General features: G+C 42.9%; 1 long non-coding RNA gene and 1 pseudogene across 2 annotated transcripts; both read left to right on the top strand.

Annotated features, from left to right (window-relative positions):
• The first annotated feature begins 3,283 nt into the window (after positions 1 to 3,283).
• On the top strand, positions 3,284 to 6,377 carry LOC309668266 (prefoldin subunit 4 pseudogene; annotated as a pseudogene). Its single transcript, XR_014268521.1, has 2 exons — positions 3,284 to 3,289; positions 4,292 to 6,377. The product of XR_014268521.1 is annotated as a prefoldin subunit 4 pseudogene (transcript).
• A 595-nt stretch (positions 6,378 to 6,972) lies between these two features.
• On the top strand, positions 6,973 to 13,852 carry LOC309668248. The gene is made up of 2 exons (XR_014268149.1): positions 6,973 to 9,733; positions 10,051 to 13,852. It is a non-coding gene; the product is annotated as an uncharacterized lncRNA (long non-coding RNA).
• The last annotated feature ends 756 nt before the right edge of the window (positions 13,853 to 14,608 follow it).

The following is a 14,608-nucleotide window of genomic DNA, read 5'->3' as shown; positions in this document are numbered from 1 at the left end:
TTATTTCTATGTTGATGGATGTGGCTGTTCATTGTTACTGTTGTATAGTATTCCATTGAATGGACATACCACTATTTATTTTCCAGTCTAACAAAGGTGGATGGTTTTTAGTTTTTTGCTATGCTAGAAATATTTTTGTATATATACAAGTTTTTCCAAGCCTAGTATGTGTGTGTGTATATATATACATTTTTTTTTTCACTCCCACGAGCAGTGAATGAGAGTTCTCTTACTTCACATCCTCATCAGCATTTGGTATTGTCCAGTTTTGGGATTTTAGCCATTTTAATAATTGTGTAGTAGAATGTCATTGTTGTTTTAATTTGTGTTTCTCTAATGACAAATTATTTTGAGTGTAATCATATTTTTAATTTTCATTTTTCTGATTATTATTAAAGTTGAGTTTATTTTCGTATATTTATTGACCATTTGAATTTTCTCTTTATGAAGTGCTTGTTCAAGTTTTTTTGCTCATTTTTCAATTTGATTCTTATCTTTTTCTCATTATTTCCTAGAACTTCTTTATATATTCTGGGTGTAATTTCTTTTCTGGTGTAATGCATTGCACATGTTTTTCCTTACTTTATGGCTTGCTTTTCACTCTTTATCATGCCTTTTGATGAACAGAAAACCTCTGTATTTGAACTAAAGCATTTACTCTATTTATATTTAATTTAAATACAGATATATTGGATTTGTATCTCTCATTTACTTGTGCTTCTGTTTATTCTATTTACTTTATTTCTTTTTCCCTCCTTTCTCACCTTCATTTGGATTGATTATTTGGTGCCATTCCATTTCCCCCTCTACTAGTCTGAAAGATATATGCTCTGAGCAACAGCCAGCTCTACCCACCACCAGTCCCTCCCATCAGGAAACTTGCACAAGCCTCTTAGATAGTCTCAACCACCAGAGGGCAGACAGCAGAAACAAGAAGAACTACAATTCTGCAGCCTGTGGAACAAAAACCACATTCACAGAAAGATAGACAAGATGAAAAGGCAGAGGGCTATGTACCAGATGAAGGAACAAGATAAAACCCCAGAAAAACAACTAAATGAAGTGGAGATAGGCAACCTTGCAGAAAAAGAATTCAGAATAATGATAGTGAAGATGATCCAGGACCTCGGAATAAGAATGGAGGCGAAGATCGAGAAGATGCAAGAAATGTTTAACAAAGATCTAGAAGAATTAAAGAACAAACACAGAGATGAACAATACAATAACTGAAATGAAAACTACACTAGAAAGAATCAATAGCAGAATAACTGAGGCAGAAGAATGGATAAGTGACCTGGAAGACAGAATGGTGGAATTCACTGCTGCAGAACAGAATAAAGAAAAAAGAATGAAAAGAAATTAAGACAGCCTAAGAGACCTCTGGGACAACATTAAACACAACAACATTCGCATTATAGGGGTCCCAGAAGGAGAAGAGAGAGAGAAAGTACCCAAGACAATATTTGAAGATATTATAGTCGAAAACTTCCCTAACATGGGAAAGGAAATAGCCACCCAAGTCCAGGAAGTGCAGAGAGTCCCATACAGGATAAACCCAAGGAGAAACAAGCCGAGACACATAGTAATCAAATTGGCAAAAATTAAAGACAAAGAAAAATTATCAAAAGCAGCAAGGGAAAAACGACAAATAACATACAAGGGAACTCCCATAAGGTTAACAGCTGATTTCTCAGCAGAAACTCTACAAGCCAGAAGGGAGTGGCATGATATACTTAAAGTGATGAAAGGGAAGAACCTACAACAAAGATTACTCTACCCAGCAAGGATCTCATTCAGATTCGATGGGGAAATCAAAAGCTTTACAAACAAGCAAAAGCTAAGAGAATTCAGCACCACCAAACCAGCTCTCCAACAAATGCTAAAGGAACTTCTCTAAGTGGGAAACACAAGAGAAGAAAAGGACCTACAAAAACCAATCCAAAACAATTAAGAAAATGGTCATAGGAACATACATATCGATAATTACCTTAAACGTGACTGGATTAAATGCTCCAACCAAAAGACACAGGCTCGTTGAATGGATGCAAAAACAAGACCCATATATATGCTGTCTACAAGAGACCCACTTCAGACCTAGGGGCACATTCAGACTGAAAGTGAGGGGATGGAAAAAGATATTCCATGCAAATGGAAATCAAAAGAAAGCTGGAGTAGCTATACTCATATCACATAAAATAGACTTTAAAATAAAGAATGTTACAAGAGACAAGGAAGGACACTACATAATGATCAAGGGATCAAACCAAGAAGAAGATATAACAATTATAAATATATATGCACCCAACATAGGAGCACCTCAATACATAAGGCAACTGCTAACAGCTATAAAAGAGGAAATCTACAGTAACACAATAATAGTGGGGGACTTTAACACCTCACTTACACCAATGGACAGATCATCCAAACAGAAAATTAATAAGGAAACACAAGCTTTAAATGACACAATAGACCAGATAGATTTAATTGATATTTATAGGACTTTCCATCCAAAAACAGCAGATTACACTTTCTTCTCAAGTGCGCACAGAACGTTCTCCAGGATAGATCACACCTTGGGTCACAAATCAAGCCTCAGTAAATTTAAGAAAATTGAAATCATATCAAGATATACGCTCTGTTTTTATCTTCTTAGTCGTTTCTTTAGACATTAAAAGAGCATCATGAATTTACCAAAATCTAATGTAGTTAATATCTTTACCCTCCTCTTGAACAATAAAAGGACCCTCTCTCTTGCTCTCACTCTCTCTCCCCTTTCTGGGGCTCCAATTACACTTACGTTAACTGTTTGATATTATCTCACAGCTCTTGAGTTCTCTGTTTTGCTTGTTTGTTTTTTGTCACTCTTGCTTTCTTTGTGTTTTAGTTTAGGTAATTTCTATTGGTCTATCTTCACTGAATCACCCCTCAGCCATTTTCAGCCTACTGATGAGCCACTGAAGGAATTCGTCATCTCTGATACTGTGATTTTTATTTCTAGGGTTTCCACTAGACTCAATCTGAGTTTCCATCTCTTTGCTGAAATTCTTCCATCTGTTCTTGTGTGTTGTCCACCTTTTCCACTAGATTCTATAATATATTACTTTTAGGTATTTTAAAGTCCTCCTCTGATAGTCCCAACGTCTGGATCAGTGAGTGGGGAGATGTTCTCTTTGTCATGTTCCTGGCTGAGTCTTAGGCTGGACCTGTGTGCCTGGGCCTCAGAGGTGGGGCTTTCTCAGCATTCCTGCCCCTCCTCCCCATGGAAGCCAATCTCTGCCTTATATTTGTGGTGAGTCTTGCACTGGATAGGATTTCCTGCCCTTCTCCAGCAGGAGGGGACCTCTAGCAGTGGTATTAGTTCAGACTTCTGGGCCTGGGACAGTTTTCCGCCCTCTATCAGGGTAGAGGGAGTTTTCTTTTATCCTTCTCTCATCAGCAGTGGGATCTTGCCTGTGCCCCTGGGGACAAAAATGTTGGCTACCTTTGCACAAGTAGCTTAAGAGTTTTGTTCCAGATGAGAGAAGGGTCTTGGCAGGGGGACAGTACTGTGTACCTTTCCTCTAGTACCTCTCCTGCACATCCTCACTCCCAAAGCTGCCTCTTTATAATCTTATCTGTAGTTTATCTGGCTTTTTCTTGTGAGGATGGGGGCACCACTCCTTCCAGCTTTCTACATCTTGGGCAGTAGTGAAACCTCCCTCCTGTATTCTTAAGAAAGTAAATAGGTTTAACTTCTTTTGCCAAGTCCCTCCCCCTCCCTGCTGCCCTCTGATCTGGTTCCTCTCTGCTTTCCCTCCAGCTCTGTTCCCCATTCCCAAAGTAAAAGAGTCTACCTGGCATTGCAAGACCCTCCTTACAGGCGAGGATGGGCAGAAACTGAAGGGAAAATGTAGTCTTTTTAGTGGGCAGGGGTTAGGACAAGCTCTTGAATACTCATATGGTAATCATTTTTGTCCTGTCACAGCTTTAAATAATAGTAGTAATTGGAATGGGACAGGGGTCACTACACAGGATCCCATCCTGCCAAAGGGAATCCTATGAGGGATCCTGCAGTTTTCCCCTTTATTTTCCCTATTGCTGGACAAGAGGCCAAGTTAATCCACATAATAAAGTACTGGGGGTGAGGTGAGGGAAATGAGAAAGAGCTGAATAGTTTGGGGTTGGAGAAGTTTTCAGGGCCTTTGAGGTGAGAGCAGCCAAACTAAGCAGAGGCTAGAAGTGGACAGGAGAAGAAAATGGATTCTGAGAGCATTGCATGGAGTGTTTTTAGATTTATTTTTCTTTTCAACAGAATCAAGTAAAGAATGGATTATTCTACCAAGATGGCAGCCATATGAAGAAGGTGGCTGCAGAAGACGTCAATGTTACTTCTGAAGACAAACAAAAGACACATTTGCACAGAATACAAGTAGAATCCCAGAACTGAAGGAAGAAATAGAAGTAAAAAAGAAACAACTTCGAAATCTGGAAGGTGCTTGTGGGGACATCATGCTTGCAGGTGATGACTGCTTAATGATCAAAATGATTTAAAATTGGCGATGTTTTCATTAGCCATTCTCAACAATGAGCACAAGAAGTGTTAGAAGAAGCAAAGAAAAATTTACAAGAAGAAATTGATGCCTTAAAATCCAGACTGCAATCAGTTCAGTGAGTGTTAGATTCAAAAGTTCAGTTATATGCAAAATTTGGGAGCAACATAAACCTTGAAGCTGATGAAAGTTGAACATCTTATAAGACCTTAAAAATTTGTTTAATAAACCTGAATAATTCTTTTGTTATCATAAAATATTGAGTATATTCCCTGAGTTGTACAATATATCCTTGTGGCTTATTTTACACATAATAGTTTAAATCTCTTAATCCCCTCCCCTCTTCCCTCTCCCCACTGGTAACCACTGGTTTGTTCTCTATATTAAACTTGAATAGTGTTTAAAATGACTTTTTTTAAAAAAGAAGGATAAATTATTCTATTGGCTTTATCTGTTTAGGTGCACTTCTTAAATGCAATTCCAGTCTGAGACTGAACCCTGAGTGTCTCTGGCTTCAGAAGGGCTCCACTGCAGGCTTGCTATGGATGTAGCAGGCTGTGTTAAGGACTTTAAGGATGAAGAAACTGAGGGTCAGAGGTGGTGGGAGCCTCACCCCTAGTCACACAGCTAAGAAATGTCAGAGCTTGGACACAAATCCAGCTAGGTCTGGCTTTCTAGCCTGAGGTCTTTCAGTCTTGCGGCTCAGATGGCTCTCCTTTGATCAGCCACTGACCCCTAGCCTCATTCCTGCCCCCTCACACTTCCTGCCTCCGCACTCCCCCACCCCTGCCGCTCCGTCTGTCCTCCGTAGGGCCGGGTGTTGCCTCAGGGCCCGGCTGAGCCTGCACCCTATCCAGCTCCTGCCATATCAGCCTCTAGAGACATCTCCCCCTGCCCCCATCAGTGAGAAGGAGAGAAAGTTCTTTGCTTCCTGACACTCCCCAGACAGCCGGGCCCCAGGGCTTGCAGCCAAGTGGAACCCCTCCGGGTGCCCCCAGCCTGGGCTCCGGGTGCGCTCCCTGTCACAGCCCAGGAATGTGGGCATCCAAGCATCAGCAGCAGACACGCTGGCTGTCAGCCGAGCCAGGGCTCCTGATAACTGACAGGAGCTGAAAGAACCATTAGAGAGGAAGGCTGGCTCGAGGGGCATGTTTCAGGGTCACCTGGGCTCGGCAGAACGGTGCAAGGCAGCCAGGACTGGCAGCCTCGGAGAAGCCACTGCCTAATGGGCCTCGGTTTCCCCATCTGTAGAATAGGGATGGTATTTCTTGACCTGCCTGCCTCACCAGGCAGCTGTGAGAAAATGAATATGGTTGTTTGTACTACCCGGTTGAATTGCCTACTCCAGCCCATCTCAGAGGACCGACCACAGGGGAAACTGAGGCCCCAAGAGCACAGATTACACCTTGAGCTCTTAACAGAGCCAGGATCAGACTCCAGGTCCCTGTCTTCCCAAACAGGGCTCTTCTACCCCAGTTTCGGTCCTTTCTGTCCTGAACACACTCAGGTAGGAAGGACAGCTTTCTGCATGGGAGGCCAGGATGAGGCAGAACTATTCCAAGGACCTGGGATGAAGCCAGGAGTGCTGGGCTCTAGGCTTAGGCTGTCACTGACTTGCTGTGGGAAACTGGGAGAGGATTTCTCCTCTCAAGGCCATTCTTTTTTTTTTAAAAAATAAATTTATTTATTTGTTTATTTATTTAGTTTTGGCTGCATTGGGTCTTCGTTGCTGTGTGCGGGCTTTCTCTAGTTTCGGTGAGCGGGGGCTACTCTTTATTGCGGTCTGCGGGCTTCTCATTGCGGTGGCTTCTCTTGTTGTGGAGCACGGACTCTAGGCGTGCGGGCTTCAGTAGTGTGGCACGTGGGTTCTGTAGTTGTGGCTCACGGGCTCTAGAGCACAGGCTCAGTAGTTGTGGCACGTGGGCTCAGTAGTTGTGGCTCGCGGGCTCTAGAGCACAGGCTCAGTAGTTGTGGCGCACGGGCTTAGTTGCTCCGCAGCATGTGGGATCTTACCGGAACAGGGCTCGGACCCGTGTCCCCTGCACTGGCAGGTGGATTATCAACCACTGCGCCACCAGGGAAGTCCCAAGGCCATTCTTTAGTGTAAAATGGCGTCATCACCAAGAACAGTGCTTCTTAGACTTTCATGTGCTTGTGAATCACTGGGATCTTGCTAACAGGCAGATTCTGATTCAGCAGGTCGGGGGCGGGGCCTGAGAGACTGCGTTTCTAACAAGCTTCCAGAATCTGCTGATGCTGCTGGCCCTTGGACCACCTTTTAAGAACAAGAGGCTGGAGGAGCCCTAAGGGCTTCCGGCTCTGGCCTTCGGTAAGTGGCTGGAGCTTCAAGATGCCTCCTTCCCTTCACCCCAGCACCCCGACCCCGGGCTGTCCAGAGGTTCCTGAAACTCCTCCTGGGGAGCACTTCCTCCCTTCTCTGGGACTCTCCTCTCCACCCCCTCCTGCTTCACCTTCAGGATCAAGAAGTCTTAATTTGCTCCTCCCTCCCGCCGGGACTTGCCTCAGGAAGACCCTCCTCCAGCCTTTTGTAGGAGACAGAGCCCCTTCTCTGCTGAGGATGTGAGAGCTCGTTGCACAGCTTCCCAGCTCTATGGCGAAGGCCGGGACGCATGAGCGAGCAGGGCTCCTGGGAGCCTCGTGTCCCGGGGCCTGGCTCCTGCCTCTGGTGTGGGCCCACCTGGGCCCATGCCCGCCCCCGTGCCCGCCCAACAGCAGCAGCTGCTGGAGTGAGATTTATGTGATGCCATTGGGGTTTTGTTAAAAAAAGAAAAAAAAAAAAAAGAGGGTGTGTGTTCAGAAGGAAGGAAGAAACCCAACATTTATTAAGGTCCTATTGTGTGGCAGGCATATTTGCAAACATCTCTTCCTCCCAACCCTTGGCCCTGAAAGGCACACTTGCCTGCAGGTCATGGTGAGGATGAAATAAGGTGAAGCCTGTGAAACTCCTGGGTGACTTGTCAGCAGTTTGAAGAGTGGATAGAGGCCAGCCTGGCTTCAGAGCACAAAGAAAGAGGAGGCTGGGGCAGGCGGAGGAGGGGTGTCCAGCCTCGGTGGGGCCTGCAGACCTCAGATGGAGGGGGACTTTTTTCTATGAACAGTGGGAGCTGGTAAGAATTAGGCAAATTTGGGACCAGATCAGATTGGCTCTCCAGAAGTACAGTGTGGTCACTGAGTGGAGATGCGTGGAAGGGGCACGGCTAAATGTGTGGAGGCCAGAGGAGGTCCGAGGAGCCTCCGGTGAGGTCCCTTCTACCTCTGGGATCTTGAGCTGGACAGGCTATGTGGCAGTCCTTTTGGTCTACTCCTTAAATATTTCTATGGCACGTTTATACCCACAGTCTTTGAGTTCCCCTGTCAAAATCCCCAGGAGGGGGCAGTACAGGTCTCAGTCTCCCCTTTGGGAGATTAGGTGAAAGGAGTACCAAAGGCTTCCCCAAGACCACCATGGGATGAGTCACTGGGCAGGAATTGGAACCCAGGCTCCCATAAGCTGTGTTGCTGCCAGGAGTCTGGGGCTTGGGAGGGAGAGAGGCCGGAAGGCCGGGGCCCAGCCTGGGTCAGCCAGCATCCATCACCAGGAGCATCACCAGGCTGGCCCGGCTCAAAATAGCTCTCCAGACGCAAGGAAATATTTTATCCTACTCTGTTTTCCCACCAAACAAAATAAACATTCCCAGATCTCAATGGGGCCAGACTCCAAAGAGGGGGAAAGGGAACAAGAACAGGCCTGGCCGCCCACTGAGAAGTCGGGTTTCTCTCCTTTTAGCTCCTTTCTTAAGGGTCAAGACTTCGCTTCGTGACATGAGTGTAGAGACTCCCACAGCTTTCCCAGCGGTGACTGGCTTTCTCTTGGTGTCAGACTGCCCTTTCCCAGGGGTCACTCACCCCAGACATGGTGACACTACTGGATGGCTGCAGAGACCATGCTAGGGGGGTTTAAGTATATGACATGACTCTGCCTTTGATGGCTTACAAGCCACTGGGTGGCATGGCGGGGCTTCCTCTCTCCTTGAGGAGTTCTTGGAACCTGGGGGAGAGAGCACTGATATTTACTGAGAGTCAACCATGGGCCTGGTACACAGCAGGAAGTGCCACAAACGTCATCCCATTTGACCCTCACGACAAGCCTTTGAGGGGTATGTTGTCACTTCCCATTTTACAGATGAAGAAAGTGAGGCTCAGAATGGGCATGACCAGTTCAATGTTTCACGACCAGCAAATGGTAGACCTAGGACTGGATTGTACATTACGTGGTTCTAAGACCGTGCTTTGCATCATGCTGGCTCTGGTAGGGCCCACGGGGAGGCTGGTGGGTGGATTGCATGAGCCCCGGACTCACTCGTGCACAGAGCTCTCCCCTTCTTCCTCTGGCTGTGGGACCCCCAGGCCCTGGGACACCAAGACCTGCTCAGGAAGACAGAAATGAGGCTGGTATGGTTACGGGTTGAATTGTGTCCCCACAAAAGATCTGTTGAAGTCGTAACCCTCATACCTGCCAGTGTGACCTTATTTGGTAATAAGGTCTTAACAGATGTAAACAAGTTAAGATGAGGTGGTTAGGGTAGGCCCTAGTCCAATATGACTAGTGTCCCTTTAAGAAGAGGGAAGACTGCCACATGAAGACAAAGGCAGAGATTGGAGTTATGCTGCCATAAGCCAAGGAATGCCTGGGGCTACCAGAAGCTGTGAGGGGCAAGGAAGGCTCCTCCTCTGGAGGCTTTGGAGGGACCATGACTGCCAGCACCTAGATTTTAGAGTTCTAGTCTCTGTAACTGTGAGACAATACATTTCTGTTGTTTTAAGCCATCTGGCTTGAGGTCCTTTGTTATGGCGGCCCTGGTAGGCTCCCATTGCTGAGGTCTGCCTGGTGTTCCCCTTGGCCTCCTCAGGAAGCAGGCAGACTGGAACCTGTGGGAGAGCAGAGCTCAAGTCTCAGCTCCACGAGGGGAAGAACTCCCAGCCAGAGTGAGTCTTCAGGAGGGGATGCTTCCAAGGAGTGAGGGCCACATCATAGGGTGTATATGTGAAGGAGTGGACGGACATTCTGTGCAGATATTTGTCTCTTTCTTATTGCTTTTTGGGAAGTCATAAATGTTTATATAGATATAAAAATAGAAAGATAGGTTGGGCTACTGATAAATTTGTTATGTATTTTGCAAATATGTTTCCTAGTTAGAGGCTTAGTCTTTTCATATTCTTTTTTTTTTTTTTTAATAAATTTATTTATTTATTTATTTATTTTTGGCTGTGTTGGGTCTTCGTTTCTGTGCTAGGGCTTTCTCCAGTTGCGGCGAGTGGGGGCCACTCTTCATCCCGGCGCGCGGGCCTCTCACTGTCGCGGCCTCTCCGTTGCCGAGCACAGGCTCCAGACGCGCAAGCTCAGCAGTTGTGGCTCAGGGCTTAGTTGCCCCGCGGCATGTGGGATCTTCCCAGACCAGGGCTCGAACCCATGTCCCCTGCATTGGCAGGCAGATTCTCAACCACTGCGCCACCAGGGAAGCCCTTTTCATATTCTTTATGGTATCTTTTAAAGAACAGAAGGTCTTAGTTTTAATGTTGTCAAATTTATCCACATGCATCTTTAACTCAACTAAAATTGATTTCTGTGTAGGGTGTGAGGTAGGGCACAAAACAAAACAGTTTTGTTTTTAAAATATGGATAAGCAACCGCTCAGCATCCTTATCGCTCTGCAGTACTGTCTCTGTCTCTTATCTGCCTCTGCAGCCATACCTTACAGTCATAATTGCTGGAGATTTAGAGTAAGTCTTAATATCTGGTAGAGCAAAACTTCCCCATCCACATCTTCTTCTTCTTCTGAAATGTCTTTGTTATATTTTGGGGTACTTTTTAAAGGTCATTTAAAAAATTCTTAGCCCCACCCATTTGTATTAAAGCTCTCTTAAAATAATACTAGTATCACTATTAATCTGAATGATTTACTTTAAAATTTGTATAACAGAGAAATTTATACAGCTGTTTGTATAGTGAGAGTTTGAGAGTTTGGGAGGCTCAGTAGTTGTGGCTCACGGGCCTAGTCGCTCCGTGGCATGTGGGATCTTCCTAGACCAGGGCTCGAACCCGTGTCCCCTGCATTGGCAGGCAGATTCTCAACCACTGCGCCACCAGAGAAGCCCCCCATTTACATTCTTACTAGCCCTGGGGCACATCAACTGTGGGATCACAGTCACCAGCACACAGTGTTTTCAAGAAGAGAACTAGACAGATACAGTAAAAATAGAGCAAAGACCATAACAGACACTGTGGATCCACCACCCATCTTTGTCCCGTATTTACTACATGAGTTTTTTATTACCTTTTCTTTGGGAATTAAAAAGAAATTAAGGACATTTCACACATATGTAAAAGTGGAATGAATGGTATAATGAACCCTGACCACCTTCAACAATTATCAATTCATGGTTCACTGTGCTCCGTCTAGACTCCCAACCCCAAGTTAATCTGAAGCAGACGCCAAACCTCATATAATTTCACCTGTAGATACTTCAGCAAGTCTTTCCAAAAGATAAACAGTTTCACACCTTAAAAATTAATGATTTTCTAATATAATCAAATATCTCATGTATCAAACTTTACTGGTTGTCTTTTTACATATGTATTATACTTATGTACATATATATAAAATATAGTATATAATATGTATATTTAATATGTATATTCATGTATATGTATATTCTCTCTAAATATATATATTTGCTTGAATAAGGATCCAAAATAAGATCCAGACATTGCCTTTGATTCTGTCTCTTATACTTTTCTTTTTAATTTTGAAACAATCAGAAACAGAAAAGTGACAAGTGCATTACAAAGAACTTTCCTTCCCGTGAACGTTTGGAGAGTGAGTTGTGGACCTGGTTTCCCATCACCCCCGAGTCTGTAATGTTTTCTACAAACAAGGACCATCTCCTCTGTAGCTACAGTACAACCGTCAACACCAGGATGCTAACGGAGTCATTGCTACCATTTACTCCTCAGACCTCATTCAAGTGACCAGTTGCCCCAATAGTGTCTTTTATAGCCAGAGGACCCAGCTTAGGCACACGCGCTGTAGTTAGCTGTCATGTCTCTTTACTCTCCTTCAGTCTGGAAAAGTTCCTCAACTTTTGACTTTTAAGACCTTGACATTTTGGGAGTGATTTTCTAGATCTCCCTCAGTAGGAATTTGTCTGACGTTTCCTTACGATTATTCATCGTTAGCAGGAATAGCACGGAAGTGACACTGTGGTTTTCTCATGGCGTCTTCAGATGGCGTGTGATTCTGACTGGCCCCTTTATTGATGAGGATTAAGGTGATGTCTGCCAGTCTTCTCCACGGTGAAGTTATTCCTTTCTCCTTTTTGATTTTATAGAGAGATACTTTGAAACTGTGCAAATGTCTTATTCCTCATCAAACTTTCAATTTATTCATTTGTTTATATCAGTATGGACTTATGGTTTTCTGTTTTATTCAGTGGGCTATAATTTCTTACTATCAGTATTCAGTTTCGTGCTCAAATTATCCCTAACTTGACCAGTCCCTTCAAGCTGGGTTGTGTATCCTTTTGAAAAGTCCCCGTCATTCTTGAATACTTCCGTACTTTCTGGCACAACAAGATCTTCCAGGCACATCTTGTACTTTTCCTGTCCCTATCCTGTAATCAGGCATTTTCTAAGGAAATGCAAAATGGTGACATTCTAATTCTATTATTCTTTCTTTGTTTATTAGCTAGAATTCCTTTATTCTAAACAAAACTAAAAACTTCCTTTTCATCAGATACAGGAGTTCATTTCTTTGAGGTACAGTTTAAATAGCAAGTCAGGATAAATGAGTCTTTCCCTTTACTTGTCAGCTTTCATAATAATGAGTTCGTTTTCTAGCATCCTCCAAAGGTGATCAGTAAGACTTTTTTTCTTCCAGTTTTATTGACATACAGTTCTTCTAAGGTTTAAGGTATATAGCATAATGTTTTGATTTACATATAGCATGAAGTGATTATCACCATAAGTTTAGTGAATAGTTGTCATCTCATATAGAAACCTAATTAAAGAAATAAATAGAAAAAAATTTTTTTTCTTGTGATGAAAACTCTTAAGATTTACTCTAGGGAATTCCCTGGTGGTCCAATGGTTAGAACTCGGCACTTTCACTGCCGGGGCCTAGGTTTGATACCTGGTTGGGAAACTAGGATACCACAAGCCTCGGGGTGAGGCCAAAAAAAAAAGATTTACTGTAACAACTTTCATATATAACATACAGCAGTGTTAATTTTATTTATTGTGTTGTATATTACATCCCTGGTATTATTTATCCTGTAACTGGAAGTTTGTACGTTTTGACTGCTTTCATCCAACTCCTTCTCCCCCTATCCCCCACTTCTGGTTACCACAAATCTGATCTCTTTTTCTATGAGTTTGTTTGTTTGGTTTTGAAGTATAACTGACCTACAACACTACATTAGTTCCTGTTACACAACCTAGTGATTCAATATTTCTATACATTTCAAACTGATCACCACGATAAGTCTAGTTATGATAAGTACAAGTATTATTATGAACTTATTGATCTTTATGTATTTCAATAGATGTGTCATTATTATGAGGTTCAGATGACCCCATATTTGGTCAGTGGGAGCCTGTCTTGGACCTTTATTTTTCTGTATGCATCTAATCATGAGGAAACAGGAGAAAATACAAGCAAGTTGAGTTCTTTCCCAATGAAAAAGTTTACTGGGAATTTTGATTGGGATTGCATTGAATCTACAGGTCAATTTGGAGAGAACTGACATCTTCAAGATAGCGAGGCTTTTTATTTATGAATGTCGTGTACATCTCTGTTTATTTAAGTCTCCTCTAATGTCTTTCAATGAAGTTTTATTAAGTCTTCCACAACTTTTGTTAGATTTATTCCAAGATATTGCATATTTTCATTGTGAGTACAAGTCATATCCTTTTTAAACTGTATTTTCTAACTGAGAAAATGAAAAAATGGTAGTATATAAAAATGCAATTTAGGGCTTCCCTGGTGGTGCAGGGGTTGAGAATCTGCCTGCCAATGCAGGGGACACGGGTTCGAGCCCTGGTCTGGGAAGATCCCACATGCCGCGGAGCAACTGGGCCGGTGAGCCACAACTACTGAGCCTGCGCGTCTGGAGCCTGTGCTCCGCAACAAGAGAGGCCGCGATAGTGAGAGGCCCGCGCACCGCGATGAAGAGTGGCCCCCGCTCGCCACAACTAGAGGAAGCCCACGCACAGAGGCGAAGACCCAACACAGCCAAAAATAAATAAATAAATTTTTTTTAAAAAATGCAATTTACTTTTGTATATTGATTTTACATCAGACAAATTGCTAAACTCTCTTACTAAGTCTAATAATTTGACTCTAGATTATTTTGCTTTTCTAGGTAGAAAATCATAATAAATCATAACACAGTTTTGTTTCTTCCTTTTTGATCCTTATAATTTTATTTCTCTTTTGTCTTATTGTGTTTTCTGGAACTTTTAGTGTAATGTTGAATAGAAATGGCAATAAGTACTCTTTTTTATCTTATTCTTGTTTTTCAAAGAAATACTTCTAATGTTTCAGAATTTAGTAAAATGTTTTCTGTAGGTTTTTTGGGTAGATATCAGGTTTAGAAAGTTTATGTTACTAATTGCTAAGAGTTTTATTTTAACCGTGAATGAATGTTGACTTTTATAAATGTTTTCTATATATTTAATTTATTGATATAATTCTAATTTTTCCTTTAATCTGTTAATAAAAGCAATTCATTTATAGATTTTTTCTAATGTTGAACACTGTGGTCAGAGAACACGGCTTATGTGATTCTTTGGAATTTATTGATACTTGTTTTATAGCCCAGTCTATTATCAGTAGGCAAAGGTGGTCTATATGTGCTTTAAAATTGGGTTTATTGTCCAGTCATTGGATGCAGGATTCCAAGTGCAAGCATTAGGTCACTAAAGTCTTACTGATGATTGTTTTTTACATGATCTAACAAATCCTGATAGATCTCCCACTATATATGTCTTTTTTGAAGCCATGTTTTTATGTGTGTATGAA

Source organism: Balaenoptera physalus, assembly GCF_965194825.1.
Source record: "Balaenoptera physalus genome assembly, chromosome: 10".
Lineage (NCBI taxonomy): Eukaryota > Metazoa > Chordata > Mammalia > Artiodactyla > Balaenopteridae > Balaenoptera > Balaenoptera physalus.
Note: the sequence above shows the minus strand (reverse complement) of the source record. Positions and strands in the feature narration are given on the sequence as shown.